This window comes from Oncorhynchus mykiss, chromosome 11, assembly GCF_013265735.2.
Source record: "Oncorhynchus mykiss isolate Arlee chromosome 11, USDA_OmykA_1.1, whole genome shotgun sequence".
Lineage (NCBI taxonomy): Eukaryota > Metazoa > Chordata > Actinopteri > Salmoniformes > Salmonidae > Oncorhynchus > Oncorhynchus mykiss.
The window spans coordinates 82,450,830-82,466,590 of record NC_048575.1 but is presented as its reverse complement, the minus strand read 5'-3'; the positions used below and the strand labels follow the sequence as shown (position 1 = coordinate 82,466,590).

General features: G+C 46.2%; 1 protein-coding gene across 2 annotated transcripts in view; it reads left to right on the top strand.

Annotated features, from left to right (window-relative positions):
- LOC110536484 (PDZ domain-containing protein 2) overlaps positions 1-15,761 on the top strand; it is a 264,553-nt gene that overhangs the window by 55,792 nt on the left and 193,000 nt on the right. The window contains exon 1 of one of the 2 annotated variants that reach the window (XM_036936524.1): positions 8,514-9,717. The exons of the other annotated variant lie outside the window; for it this stretch is intronic. The gene's annotated coding sequence lies outside the window, so the exon portion shown is untranslated. Of the gene's footprint in view, positions 1-8,513; positions 9,718-15,761 lie in introns of those variants that run through there. 2 annotated transcript variants of the gene reach the window in all.

The following is a 15,761-nucleotide window of genomic DNA, read 5'->3' as shown; positions in this document are numbered from 1 at the left end:
ATAGGGGATGTTACATTAGGAATGTCACTGAATAGGGGATGTTATATTAGGAATGTCACTGAATAGGGGATGTTAAAATAGGAATGTCACTGAATACGGGATGTTACAATAGGAATGTCACTGAATAGGGGATGTTACATTATGAATGTCACTGAATAGGGGATGTTACATTAGGAATGCCACTGAATAGGGGATGTTACATTAGGAATATTTGTTATGTGGACAGGACATTATGACGGGGTCATGTTGAGGAGGGAGGTGAAAATAGATAGTTCTATTATATTTGAAAGAGTTGCTGTTTAGCTGGTCCAGAGTTGGTGTTTGGCTGTACATCCCTCAGTAATATGTCTCTGAAACTCAGTCATAACAAATCTATATTGTCAGAAATGGATTTTGATAGCCCCTCCCACGTTTACTATTAATTAGGTGTGTTATCAGCAGATCATCAGAGACATCTTCAGAGTGTCTGTCTGTGACAGAACACCCGAGGGGTATGCTACGTAGCAAGCTAGATCTACTCTGGGGTTTCTAACGCTAGCCAGCTTCAGTTAGCTTCACATTCCAGGTCAGGCTTCATCTGCACTACGACGGTGGATATTGCACGTCCAACCTGCTCCTAACTCTAGCAGGCTTGTAACTGCGTGCGCATGTCGAAACACCGAACCGAAACACCATGCTGAAACACTGAACCGAAACACCATGCTGAAACACCGAACCGAAACACCATGCTGAAACACCATGCTGAAACACCATGTCGAAACACCATGTCGAAACACCGAACCGAAACACCATGTCGAAACACCGAACCGAAACACCATGTCGAAACACCGAACCAAAACACCATGTCGAAACACCGAACTGAAACACCATGTCGAAACACCGAACCGAAACACCATGCTGAAACACCGAACTGAAACACCATGTCGAAACACCGAACCGAAACACCATGCTGAAACACCGAACCGAAACACCATGTCGAAACACCGAACCGAAACACCATGCTGAAACACCGAACCGAAACACCATGCTGAAACACCGAACCGAAACACCATGCTGAAACACCGAACCGAAACACCATGTCGAAACACCGAACCGAAACACCATGCTGAAACACCGAACCGAAACACCATGTCGAAACACCGAACCGAAACACCATGTCGAAACACCGAACCGAAACACCATGTCGAAACACCGAACCGAAACACCATGCTGAAACACCGAACCGAAACACCATGTCGAAACACCGAACCGAAACACCATGTCGAAACACCGAACCGAAACACCATGTCGAAACACCGAACTGAAACACCACGTCGAAACACCGAACCGAAACACCATGCTGAAACACCGAACCGAAACACCATGTCGAAACACCGAACCGAAACACCATGCTGAAACACCGAACTGAAACACCATGTCGAAACACCGAACCGAAACACCATGCTGAAACACCGAACCGAAACACCATGTCGAAACACCGAACCGAAACACCATGTCGAAACACCGAACCGAAACACCATGCTGAAACACCGAACTGAAACACCATGTCGAAACACCGAACCGAAACACCATGCTGAAACACCGAACCGAAACACCATGCTGAAACACCGAACCGAAACACCATGTCGAAACACCGAACCAAAACACCATGTTGAAACACCGAACTGAAACACCACGTCGAAACACCGAACTGAAACATCATGTCGAAACACCGAACCGAAACACCATGCTGAAACACCGAACCAAAACACCATGTTGAAACACCGAACTGAAACGCCATGCTGAAACACCGAACCAAAACACCATGCTGAAACACCGAACCGAAACACCATGTCGAAACACCGAACCGAAACACCATGTCGAAACACCGAACCGAAACACCATGTCGAAACACCGAACTGAAACACCATGTCGAAACACCGAACCGAAACATCATGTCGAAACACCGAACCGAAACACCATGTCGAAACACCGAACCGAAACACCATGTCGAAACACCGAACCGAAACATCATGTCGAAACACCGAACCAAAACACCATGTCGAAACACCGAACTGAAACACCATGTCGAAACACCGAACCAAAACACCATGCTGAAACACCGAACCGAAACACCATGTCGAAACACTGAACCGAAACACCATGCTGAAACACCGATCCATGGGCGAGTCAATGCCACATTTTCATTTGTACCATGAATGAGGTTCTCTTGCCAATTCATCAGTCTGTGGTGTGAAATACACATGTAGAAGTGCTGTCTATTACGTTGGTGTGCTTATCAATGAACGAGCACCTTTTTTCCCCCAGTCCTATGATAAAAATAATTGTTAAGTCATACAAAAGTATTCCTGTGCGTGAAGTTTCAAATGCATTTGTTATTACTAAATGTGTAATGTGATAGGTATTTTACCATGACTCTTTTCTAACACACAAAAACGCATTTCATAAATAAACTTTTTAATCCGTTGTTTTCCTAAAATGAATGATGATGCAATCTTTGTGATCCTAGATCATAACTCTTACCCTGAGGCACTCTGGGAATACGGGCCCTGATCAGCTTCCTCCACCTTCTGTCCTCCTGTCCTGAGGGGTATCCTACAAAGCAAGCTAGATCTACTCTGGGTTTTCTAACGCTATCCAGCTTCAGTTAGCTTCACATTCCAGGTCAGGCTTCATCTGTAATACGACGGTAGAAATTGCTCGTCCACCTGCCACTAACTCTAGCAGGCTTGTAACTGAGCATGTGCACATGTGGCTAGTCGAACGCTGAACTCTTCATTGACACAATGCTGAAACATCAGTTCATGGGCCAGTCACTGCCACATTTTCATTTGTGCCGTAATCAAAATAGTATTTTAGAAGTGCTGTCTTAATTTAATTATTTATTGTTAATACTTTTTTTTCCCACTAATTGATCAAATAATTGTATTTTTTCTTGAACCTTTCTTTAACTAGGCCAAGTCAGATGAGAACAAATTCTTATTTATAATGACGGCCTACCGGGGAACAGGGGGTTAACTGCCTTGTTCAGAGGCAGAATGACAGATTTTTACCTTGTCAGCTCAGGGATTCAATCTAGCAACCTTTCGGTTACTGGCCCAACACTCTAACCACTAGGCTACCTGCTGGTTACTAGTCCAACGCTCTAACCACTAGGCTACCTGCTGGTTACTAGTCCAACGCTCTAACCACTAGGCTACCTGCTGGTTACTAGTCCAACGCTCTAACCACTAGGTTACCTGCTGGTTACTAGTCCAACGCTCTAACCACTAGGCTACCTGCTGGTTACTAGTCCAACGCTCTAACCACTAGGCTACCTGCTGGTTACTAGTCCAACGCTCTAACCACTAGGTTACCTGCTGGTTACTAGTCCAACACTCTAACCACTAGGCTACTTGCTGGTTACTGACCCAACACTCTAACCACTAGGCTACCTGCTGGTTACTAGTCCAACGCTCTAACCACTAGGTTACCTGCTGGTTACTAGTCCAACACTCTAACCACTAGGCTACCTGCTGGTTACTGACCCAACACTCTAACCACTAGGTTACCTGCTGGTTACTAGTCCAACACTCTAACCACTAGGTTACCTGCTGGTTACTAGTCCAACACTCTAACCACTAGGCTACCTGCTGGTTACTGACCCAACACTCTAACCACTAGGCTACCTGCTGGTTACTAGTCCAACGCTCTAACCACTAGGTGGACTGGGAGATGTTTCGTATTGCGTCAGATAACAACATTGACGAATACGCTGATTCGGTGTGCGAGTTCATTAGAACTTGCGTTGAAGATGTCGTTCCCATAGCAACGATTAAAACATTCCCTAACCAGAAACCGTGGATTGATGGCAGCATTCGTGTGAAACTGAAAGCGCGAACCACTGCTTTTAATCAGGGCAAGGTGTCTGGTAACATGACCGAATACAAACAGTGCAGCTATTCCCTCCGCAAGGCTATCAAACAAGCTAAGCGCCAGTACAGAGACAAAGTAGAATCTCAATTCAACGGCTCAGACACAAGAGGCATGTGGCAGGGTCTACAGTTAATCACGGACTACAGGAAGAAATCCAGCCCAGTCACGGACCAGGATGTCTTGCTCCCAGGCAGACTAAATAACTTTTTTGCCCGCTTTGAGGACAATACAGTGCCACTGACACGGCCTGCAACGAAAACATGCGGTCTCTCCTTCACTGCAGCCGAGGTGAGTAAGACATTTAAACGTGTTAACCCTCGCAAGGCTGCAGGCCCAGACGGCATCCCCAGCCGCGCCCTCAGAGCATGCGCAGACCAGCTGGCCGGTGTGTTTACGGACATATTCAATCAATCCCTATACCAGTCTGCTGTTCCCACATGCTTCAAGAGGGCCACCATTGTTCCTGTTCCCAAGAAAGCTAAGGTAACTGAGCTAAACGACTACCGCCCCGTAGCACTCACATCCGTCATCATGAAGTGCTTTGAGAGACTAGTCAAGGACCATATCACCTCCACCCTACCTGACACCCTAGACCCACTCCAATTTGCTTACCGCCCAAATAGGTCCACAGACGATGCAATCTCAACCACACTGCACACTGCCCTAACCCATCTGGACAAGAGGAATACCTATGTGAGAATGCTGTTCATCGACTACAGCTCGGCATTCAACACCATAGTACCCTCCAAGCTCGTCATCAAGCTCGAGACCCTGGGTCTCGACCCCGCCCTGTGCAACTGGGTACTGGACTTCCTGACGGGCCGCCCCCAGGTGGTGAGGGTAGGCAACAACATCTCCTCCCCGCTGATCCTCAACACTGGGGCCCCACAAGGGTGCGTTCTGAGCCCTCTCCTGTACTCCCTGTTCACCCACGACTGCGTGGCCACGCACGCCTTCAACTCAATCATCAAGTTTGCGGACGACACAACAGTGGTAGGCTTGATTACCAACAACGATGAGACGGCCTACAGGGAGGAGGTGAGGGCCCTCGGAGTGTGGTGTCAGGAAAATAACCTCACACTCAACGTCAACAAAACTAAGGAGATGATTGTGGACTTCAGGAAACAGCAGAGGGAACACCCCCCTATCCACATCGATGGAACAGTAGTGGAGAGGGTAGCAAGTTTTAAGTTCCTCGGCATACACATCACAGACAAACTGAATTGGTCCACTCACACAGACAGCATCGTGAAGAAGGCGCAGCAGCGCCTCTTCAACCTCAGGAGGCTGAAGAAATTCGGCTTGTCACCAAAAGCACTCACAAACTTCTACAGATGCACAATCGAGAGCATCCTGGCGGGCTGTATCACCGCCTGGTATGGCAACTGCACCGCCCTCAACCGTAAGGCTCTCCAGAGGGTAGTGAGGTCTGCACAACGCATCACCGGGGGCAAACTACCTGCCCTCCAGGACACCTACACCACCCGATGTCACAGGAAGGCCATAAAGATCATCAAGGACATCAACCACCCGAGCCACTGCCTGTTCACCCCGCTATCATCCAGAAGGCGAGGTCAGTACAGGTGCATCAAAGCTGGGACCGAGAGACTGAAAAACAGCTTCTATCTCAAGGCCATCAGACTGTTAAACAGCCACCACTAACACTGACACTGACTCAACTCCAGCCACTTTAATAATGGGAATTGATGGGAAATGACGTAAATATATCACTAGCCACTTTAAACAATGCTACCTTATATAAATGTTACTTACCCTACATTATTCATCTCATATGCATACGTATATACTGTACTCTATATCATCGACGGTATCCTTATGTAATACATGTATCACTAGCCACTTTATACTATACTATGCCACTTTGTTTACATACTCATCTCATTTGTACATACTGTACTCGATACCATCTACTGTATCTTGCCTATGCTGCTCTGTACCATCACTCATTCATATATCCTTATGTACATATTCTTTATCCCCTTACACTGTGTACAAGACAGTAGTTTTGGAATTGTTAGTTAGATTACTTGTTATTACTGCATTGTCGGAACTAGAAGCACAAGCATTTCGCTACACTCGCACTAACATTTGCTAACCATGTGTGTGTGACAAATAAAATTTGATTTGATTTGATTTGATTTGATACCTGCTGGTTACTGACCCAACGCTCTAACCACTAGGCTACCTGCTGGTTACTGACCCAACACTCTAACCACTAGGCTACCTGTCTCTAACCACTAGGCTACCTGCTGGTTACTAGTCCAACGCTCTAACCACTAGGCTACCTGCTGGTTACTAGTCCAACACTCTAACCACTAGGCTACCTGCTGGTTACTAGTCCAACACTCTAACCACTAGGCTACCTACCTCTTACCACTAGGCTACCTGCCTCTAACCACTAGGCTACCTGCCTCTAACCACTAGGCTACCTGCTGGTTACTGGTCCAACGCTCTAACCACTAGGCTACCTGCTGGTTACTAGTCCAACGCTCTAACCACTAGACTACCTGCCTCTAACCACTAGGCTACCTGCCTCTAACCACTAGGCTACCTGCTGGTTACTGACCCAACACTCTAACCACTATTCTATCTGCCTCTAACCACTAGGCTACCTGCCTCTAACCACTAGGCTACCTGCCGCCTCTACACTCTAACCACTAGGCTACCTGCCGCCTCTACACTCTAACCACTAGGCTACCTGCCGCCTCTACACTCTAACCACTAGGCTACCTGCCGCCTCTACACTCTAACCACTAGGCTACCTGCCTCCTCTACACTCTAACCACTAGGCTACCTGCCGCCTCTACACTCTAACCACTAGGCTACCTGCCTCCTCTACACTCTAACCACTAGGCTACCTGCCTCTAACCACTAGCCTACCTGTCGCCTCTACACTCTAACCACTAGGCTACCTGCCGCCTCTACACTCTAACCACTAGGCTACCTGCCGCCTCTACACTCTAACCACTAGGCTACCTGCCGCCTCTACACTCTAACCACTAGGCTACCTGCCGCCTCTACACTCTAACCACTAGGCTACCTGCCGCCTCTACACTCTAACCACTAGGCTACCTGCCGCCTCTACACTCTAACCACTAGACTACCTGCCACCTCCACACTCTAACCACTAGGCTACCTGCCGCCTCTACACTCTAACCACTAGGCTACCTGCCGCCTCTACACTCTAACCACTAGGCTACCTGCCGCCTCTACACTCTAACCACTAGGCTACCTGCCGCCTCTACACTCTAACCACTAGACTACCTGCCACCTCCACACTCTAACCACTAGGCTACCTGCCGCCTCTACACTCTAACCACTAGGCTACCTGCCGCCTCTACACTCTAACCACTAGACTACCTGCCACCTCCACACTCTAACCACTAGGCTACCTGCCGCCTCTACACTCTAACCACTAGGCTACCTGCCGCCTCTACACTCTAACCACTAGACTACCTGCCGCCTCTACACTCTAACCACTAGACTACCTGCCACCTCCACACTCTAACCACTTGGCTACCTGCCGCCTCTACACTCTAACCACTAGGCTACCTGCCGCCTCTACACTCTAACCACTAGACTACCTGCCGCCTCTACACTCTAACCACTAGGCTACCTGCCGCCTCTACACTCTAACCACTAGGCTACCTGCCGCCTCTACACTCTAACCACTAGACTACCTGCCACCTCCACACTCTAACCACTAGGCTACCTGCCGCCTCTACACTCTAACCACTAGGCTACCTGCCGCCTCTACACTCTAACCACTAGACTACCTGCCGCCTCTACACTCTAACCACTAGGCTACCTGCCGCCTCTACACTCTAACCACTAGGCCTGCCGCCCCAAAGTCATATTACGCCATACAAAAAATTATTACTGCACATGAAGTTTAAAATGCATTCTGTCATTACTAAATGTGTAATGTGATTGGTATTTAAACATTAGATCAATAAAATATCTAATCAATCACTTTTGTATTACCGGTTATCCCGAGTTGTACTCAGTATTACACCTCACTAACATCCCCTATATACTGGTCTTGGCTAGAAAGAAAAAAAACTGTTTGGGGGAGGGTCTCTTCTGCAGTGTTCAACCAATCCAGAAATTGTGGAGGAGGAGTTAAGGTCCAAAAGCAGAATTCCAGGTCACAGGCTTTTTTTTTTCATTTCCTCTGAAAACCGGAACATCCGGTTGTTGAGGACTGGCAGAGACTAGTATTTAAATTATAAATTTCAGTTGTCTGCAATACCTTCCCTGCTCTGACAGGGGGCAGTATAGGTTCAGAACAGAACAGACCAGAACAGACCAGACCAGACCAGACAGAGGTATAGATAGACAGTAGTAGCGTGTGATTCTAGAGCTATAATTAAAGATTTGTATATTCTTTCTACTATAACTGAAATTTAGGATTAGACATTTGGTTACACAGAATCATACAGTAATTTCTCAAAAGCCACATACGAATGAGTTTTGATGCAGTGAAGGACTGGAGCCTATTCTAAAAGCCTATCACAAAGTGCTTTTAAAAAAGCAGAGCATTTTTTTTGCTGACAATCTAAGTGTGACCATTTCTAGAAGAAATGTAACATATTTTTTGTCAGCATTTCCACAAATGCATTCATCGCCAAAACCTCTATTTTCCTGATATTCTGGATTACAATATTATGGCGTGGGCAGAAGGGAAGAGACACGCTCTGGTGCTCAAGTGAGCAGCAAGTGATTGGAGTGGTGGGTAGGGTAGGAGCAGAGGCGGATCCAAGCAGCAAGTGATTGAAGTAGTGCTGAGTAGCGTAGGCAGGAGTGGGGACGGGACACGGAGGAACCGCGCACACGGCGCAACCCCAGGCAGTTCACACTAGTGATGGGCATTCCCAGTCTTTTTGGTGAGACGGCCCGTTTGGCTCCGTTCACGTTAAAGAGCCGGCTCATTTGGCTTCCAAACGGCTCTTCCTTAAAAATGCTTTAATTTTTGGTGGGCAAATCTCCAATGTAAAGCCCAGGAGGTAGGCTACCATTATGTTAGATCGTGAAATGCGCGTTCAAATACATTTTTATCTGGCCTGTAAGAAAAGTTTTTTTTAAAACACTGAAACAAATCAGCGTGGACCAGATTGACGTGCTCTCCCTAAAATTTATTGTTTCTGCAGTGAGGATTCACCCTCTTTAAATGTTGTAATTTATCTGCAGAAAAACGTTGTTTTGAGCTCAAACAGCAGTAGTAGCAGTATTCAAATAAGGGAGCCAAACGAACAGCTCTTTCACTGATGCGAATCGTCTCCCACTTAAAAGATCCGTTCAAAAAGAGCCGTTCGTTCGCGGACGACCCGTCACTCGTTCAGACCCCAATGATATGATATTATTGCCTCCGCGCGGAAACAGTCGTTGGATTCAGATGACTCCCGCGACACCGGTTTTTATCCTGGACACCTGCGGACAGCTGAAGCGGAGACGATCCTTCGTTGAATGAATAGGACTGATGCGTTTAACCAGCAGTGAAACTACAATTTTCAAGAACTAGGAGCGCTCATAGTAAACTGTTAAAACAAGGAACAGTTTATCCGGATAAGACAGAAGAAGAATGATTCATTTTTTTGGAAACATTGTAACTAACGACCGGTTACATTGTCCTGCTGCTTGAATGCCAACCGGTGATTAAACAAATTACCGAACGAAACTCCTGGGAACGCGCGTCAACGCGGATGAAGCCCGTGTGCCGCTGGGCGTCAAGCAGGCAGAGGAAACAACGTGGCTAGAATGGGCTTTAAGTAAGAACTTCAGGTATGGTCTATTTCCCTTGGCTTTTCACTGTACTAATAGGATGAGCTTGTGATTTGGTCAGCGCTACCTGTGATTTTGTTCAATGCTTTACAGACCGTCAGAGGAATATCGCCGGGTTCCCGGTCAAAATCTCACTAGTCACAGCGGTAGTGCAGGGTTTTTCTATATTCTCACAGGGGACAGATGTTTTTTTTAAGGTATTTACGGGGACACACGTTTTCTACATGGGATTACTTTTCCGAAAACCGGTATAAATTATAATGCACAAACACAATTATAATATTATCTTCATCCTTTGTTTTTATTTACACGTAGAAAACTATTTATAAATGGCTACCCAGACATTTTGAATTGCCCACCCCCCATCTCTTCCACGCTGCTGCTACTCTCTGTTATTATCTATGCATAGTCACTTTAATAACTCTACCTACAAGTACATATTACCTCAACACCGGTGCCCCCCGCACTTTGACTCTGTCCCGGTACCCCCTGTATATAGCCTCCACATTGACTCTGTACCGGTACCCCCTGTATATAGCCTCCACATTGACTCTGTACCGGTACCCCCTGTATATAGCCTCCACATTGACTCTGTACCGGTACCCCCTGTATATAGCCTCCGCATTGACTCTCTATCGGTACCCCCTGTATATAGCCTCCACATTGACTCTGTACCGGTACCCCCTGTATATAGCCTCCGCATTGACTCTGTATCGGTACCCCCTGTATACAGCCTCCGCATTGACTCTGTACCGTAACACCCTGTATATAGCCTCCACATTGACTCTGTACCGGTACCCCCTGTATATAGCCTCCGCATTGACTCTGTATCGGTACCCCCTGTATATAGCCTCCACATTGACTCTGTACCGGTACCCCCTGTATATAGCCTCCACATTGACTCTGTACCGGTACCCCCTGTATATAGCCTCCACATTGACTCTGTACCGGTACCCCCTGTATATAGCCTCCACATTGACTCTGTACCGGTACCCCCTGTATATAGCCTCCACATTGACTCTGTACTGGTACCCCCTGTATATAGCCTCCACATTGACTCTGTACCAATATCCCCTGTATATAGCCTCCACATTGACTCTGTACCGGTACCCCCTGTATATAGCCTCCGCATTGACTCTGTATCGGTACCCCCTGTATATAGCCTCCACATTGACTCTGTACCGGTACCCCCTGTATATAGCCTCCACATTGACTCTGTACCGGTACCCCCTGTATATAGCCTCCGCATTGACTCTGTATCGGTACCCCCTGTATATAGCCTCCACATTGACTCTGTACCGGTACCCCCTGTATATAGCCTCCGCATTGACTCTGTATCGGTACCCCCTGTATATAGTCTCCACATTGACTCTGTACCGGTACCCCCTGTATATAGCCTCCACATTGACTCTGTCCCGGTATCCCCTGTATAAAGCCTCCACATTGACTCTGTACCAATATCCCCTGTATATAGCCTCCACATTGACTCTGTATCGGTACCCCCTGTATATAGCCTCCGCATTGACTCTGTATCGGTACCCCCTGTATATAGCCTCCACATTGACTCTGTACCGGTACCCCCTGTATATAGCCTCCACATTGACTCTGTACCGGTACCCCCTGTATATAGCCTCCGCATTGACTCTGTATCGGTACCCCCTGTATATAGCCTCCACATTGACTCTGTACCGGTACCCCCTGTATATAGCCTCCACATTGACTCTGTACCAATATCCCCTGTATATAGCCTCCACATTGACTCTGTACCAGAACCCCCTGTATATAGCCTCCACATTGACTCTGTACCAATATCCCCTGTATATAGCCTCCGCATTGACTCTGTATCGGTACCCCCTGTATATAGCCTCCACATTGACTCTGTATCGGTACCCCCTGTATATAGCCTCCACATTGACTCTGTACCGGTACCCCCTGTATATAGCCTCCACATTGACTCTGTATCGGTACCCCCTGTATATAGCCTCCACATTGACTCTGTATCGGTACCCCCTGTATATAGCCTCCACATTGACTCTGTACCGGTACCCCCTGTATATAGCCTCCACATTGACTCTGTATCGGTACCCCCTGTATATAGTCTCCACATTGACTCTGTATCGGTACCCCCTGTATATAGCCTCCACATTGACTCTGTACCGGTACCCCCTGTATATAGCCTCCACATTGACTCTGTACCGGTACCCCCTGTATATAGCCTCCACATTGACTCTGTACCGGTACCCCCTGTATATAGCCTCCACATTGACTCTGTACCGGTACCCCCTGTATATAGCCTCCACATTGACTCTGTACCGGTATCCCCTGTATATAGCCTCCACATTGACTCTGTACCGGTACCCCCTGTATATAGCCTCCACATTGACTCTGTACCGGTACCCCCTGTATATAGCCTCCACATTGACTCTGTACCGGTACCCCCTGTATATAGCCTCCACATTGACTCTGTACCGGTACCCCCTGTATATAGCCTCCACATTGACTCTGTACCGGTACCCCCTGTATATAGCCTCCACATTGACTCTGTACCGGTACCCCCTGTATATAGCCTCCACATTGACTCTGTATTGGTACCCCCTGTATATAACCTCCACATTGACTCTGTATTGGTACCCCCTGTATATAGCCTCCACATTGACTCTGTACCGGTACCCCCTGTATATAACCTCCACATTGACTCTGTACTGGTACCCCCTGTATATAGCCTCCACATTGACTCTGTACCGGTACCCCCTGTATATAGCCTCCACATTGACTCTGTATTGGTACCCCCTGTATATAGCCTCCACATTGACTCTGTATTGGTACCCCCTGTATATAGCCTCCACATTGACTCTGTACTGGTACCCCCTGTATATAGCCTCCACATTGACTCTGTATTGGTACCCCCTGTATATAGCCTCCACATTGACTCTGTACCGGTACCCCCTGTATATAGCCTCCACATTGACTCTGTACCGTAACACCCTGTATATAGCCTCCACATTGACTCTGTACCGTAACACCCTGTATATAGCCTCCACATTGACTCTGTACCGGTACCCCCTGTATATAGCCTCCACATTGACTCTGTACCGTAACACCCTGTATATAGCCTCCACATTGACTCTGTACCGTAACACCCTGTATATATCCTCCACATTGACTCTGTACCGTAATACCCTGTATATAGCCTCCGCATTGACTCTGTACCGTAATACCCTGTATATAGCCTCCGCATTGACTCTGTACCGTAACACCCTGTATATAGCCTCCACATTGACTCTGTACCGTAACACCCTGTATATAGCCTCCACATTGACTCTGTACCGTAATACCCTGGATATAGCCTCCACATTGACTCTGTACCGTAACACCCTGTATATAGCCTCCACATTGACTCTGTACCGTAACACCCTGTATATAGCCTCCACATTGACTCTGTACCGTAACACCCTGTATATATCCTCGCTGTATTTCGACCCGATATTGTTATTTACTGCTGCTCTTTAATTATATATATATTGGAGTATTTTCTTAAAACTGCATTGTTGGTTAAGGGCTTGTAAGTAAGCATTTCACTGTAAGGTCTACTACACCTGTTGTATTCATCATTTCACTGTAAGGTCTACCTACACCTGTTGTATTCAGCATTTCACTGTGAGGTCTACTACACCTGTTGTATTCAGCATTTCACCGTAAGGTCTACTACACCTGTTGTATTCAGCATTTCACTGTGAGGTCTACTACACCTGTTGTATTCAGCATTTCACTGTAAGGTCTACTACACCTGTTGTATTCAGCATTTCACTGTGAGGTCTACTACACCTGTTGTATTCAGCATTTCACTGTAAGGTCTACCTACACCTGTTGTATTCAGCATTTCACTGTAAGGTCTACTACACCTGTTGTATTCAGCATTTCACTGTGAGGTCTACTACACCTGTTGTATTCAGCATTTCACTGTAAGGTCTACTACACCTGTTGTATTCAGCATTTCACTGTGAGGTCTACTACACCTGTTGTATTCAGCATTTCACTGTGAGGTCTACTACACCTGTTGTATTCAGCATTTCACTGTGAGGTCTACTACACCTGTTGTATTCAGCATTTCACTGTGAGGTCTACTACACCTGTTGTATTCAGCATTTCACTGTTGAGGTCTACTACACCTGTTGTAGTCAGCATTTCACTGTGAGGTCTACTACACCTGTTGTATTCAGCATTTCACTGTGAGGTCTACTACACCTGTTGTATCCAGCATTTCACTGTGAGGTCTACTACACCTCTTGTATTCATCATTTCACTGTAAGGTCTACTACACCTGTTGTATTCAGCATTTCACTGTGAGGTCTACTACACCTGTTGTATTCATAATTTCACTGTGAGGTCTACTACACCTGTTGTATTCATCATTTCACTGTAAGGTCTACTACACCTGTTGTATTCATCATTTCACTGTGAGGTCTACTACACCTGTTGTATTCAGCATTTCACAGTGAGGTCTACTACACCTGTTGTATTCATAATTTCACTGTGAGGTCTACTACACCTGTTGTATCCAGCATTTCACTGTAAGGTCTACTACACCTGTTGTAGTACATTTGATTTTTATCTCAGGTGACCAGCATCATATTCAGTTCTATTTTCTAAATCTTTGTCATTTCGCTATTTTCTCTGTCTTGTTTTTAATTTATTTTTACACATATAAACCTTTTTATGCATGGCATATCTGTTGACTATAGTTTCTGCGAATAAATCTCACTCCCTCTGCATCAGCAGAGAACCGGTCCCTATAACAAATTTAAATCCACCTCAGTGTGGATTTAAACTCATCAAAGGCTCTGGTGTATCAGGCTGTATAGTGATCTCATCTGCAGTGAAAGGCTCTGGTGTATCAGGCTGTATAGTGATCTCATCTGCAGTGAAAGGCTCTGGTGTATCAGGCTGTATAGTGATCTCATCTGCAGTGAACGGCTCTGGTGTATCAGGCTGTATAGTGATCTCATCTGTAGTTAAAGGCTCTGGTGTATCAGGCTGTATAGTGATCTCATCTGCAGTGAACAGCTCTGGTGTATCAGGCTGTATTGTGATCTCATCTGCAGTGAAAGGTCAGGAAAGGTGGGGTGATATTGATTGACATCACTTAATGGGGATAAACAGATTCTCCCATTGGAGAATATTGAACGAGATCTCCTTATGGCACTAAACATCGGATTTTTGCAGGGATTTTTTGTGTGTGCCTAAAATAAAATAAAATAAAAAATAATGTTCAGGATTGATCAAAGGGCCATTCTAAATTGATAAACCGTCTGGATCTGGGCGAGGATTCACAAAACCTTTTTTAAGAGGAAATGTCTGCCATTTTTCCCCTTAATTAACCAGTAGATTTAAGAAGAAAGTTAAGCAAAGTTACTATTCCTCAAAAAGGTTTGTGGAACATTTGTTGCGCTATTTCTTATGTTTCTCCTTAAGCAAAAAGTTAAGAAGAAATCAGATTCATGAAAATAAAGTCATTGGAAATGTTGTTAATTCCAAGATAAACCTTTGTCTTAAACTCAGGGCAGTGAGAGAAAAAGCTCATGAAAGGAATTGAACATTTGTAAGAAGATATGAGAAGTTAGTTCAACAATATCTTAAGATTTTTATTACTATGTTATGAACTTCTTATTTTTTATTTTTTAAGAAGCTTCTTGTTTTTTGCATATAAGAAGTGTTTTGTGAATCTGGGCCCTGGACGGTGGGTTGCTTGTTGAATAGCCCTGGGCTAGTGCCCTTCACACACACACAAGGGCAACAGCCGCCTGTGTGACCATAGCAACAACATAAACAAACATTATCAACACCATGTGTAACAGTATAGACTTTACGCCCGTCCCCTCGCCCCGACCTGGGCGCAAACCAGGGACGCTCTGTACACGTCAACAGTCACCCTCGAAGCATCGTTACCCATCGCTCCACAAAAGTCGCGGCCCTTGCAGGGCAAGGGGAACTACTACTTCAAGGTCTCAGAGCAAGGGGAACCCCTACTTCAAGGTCTCAGAGCA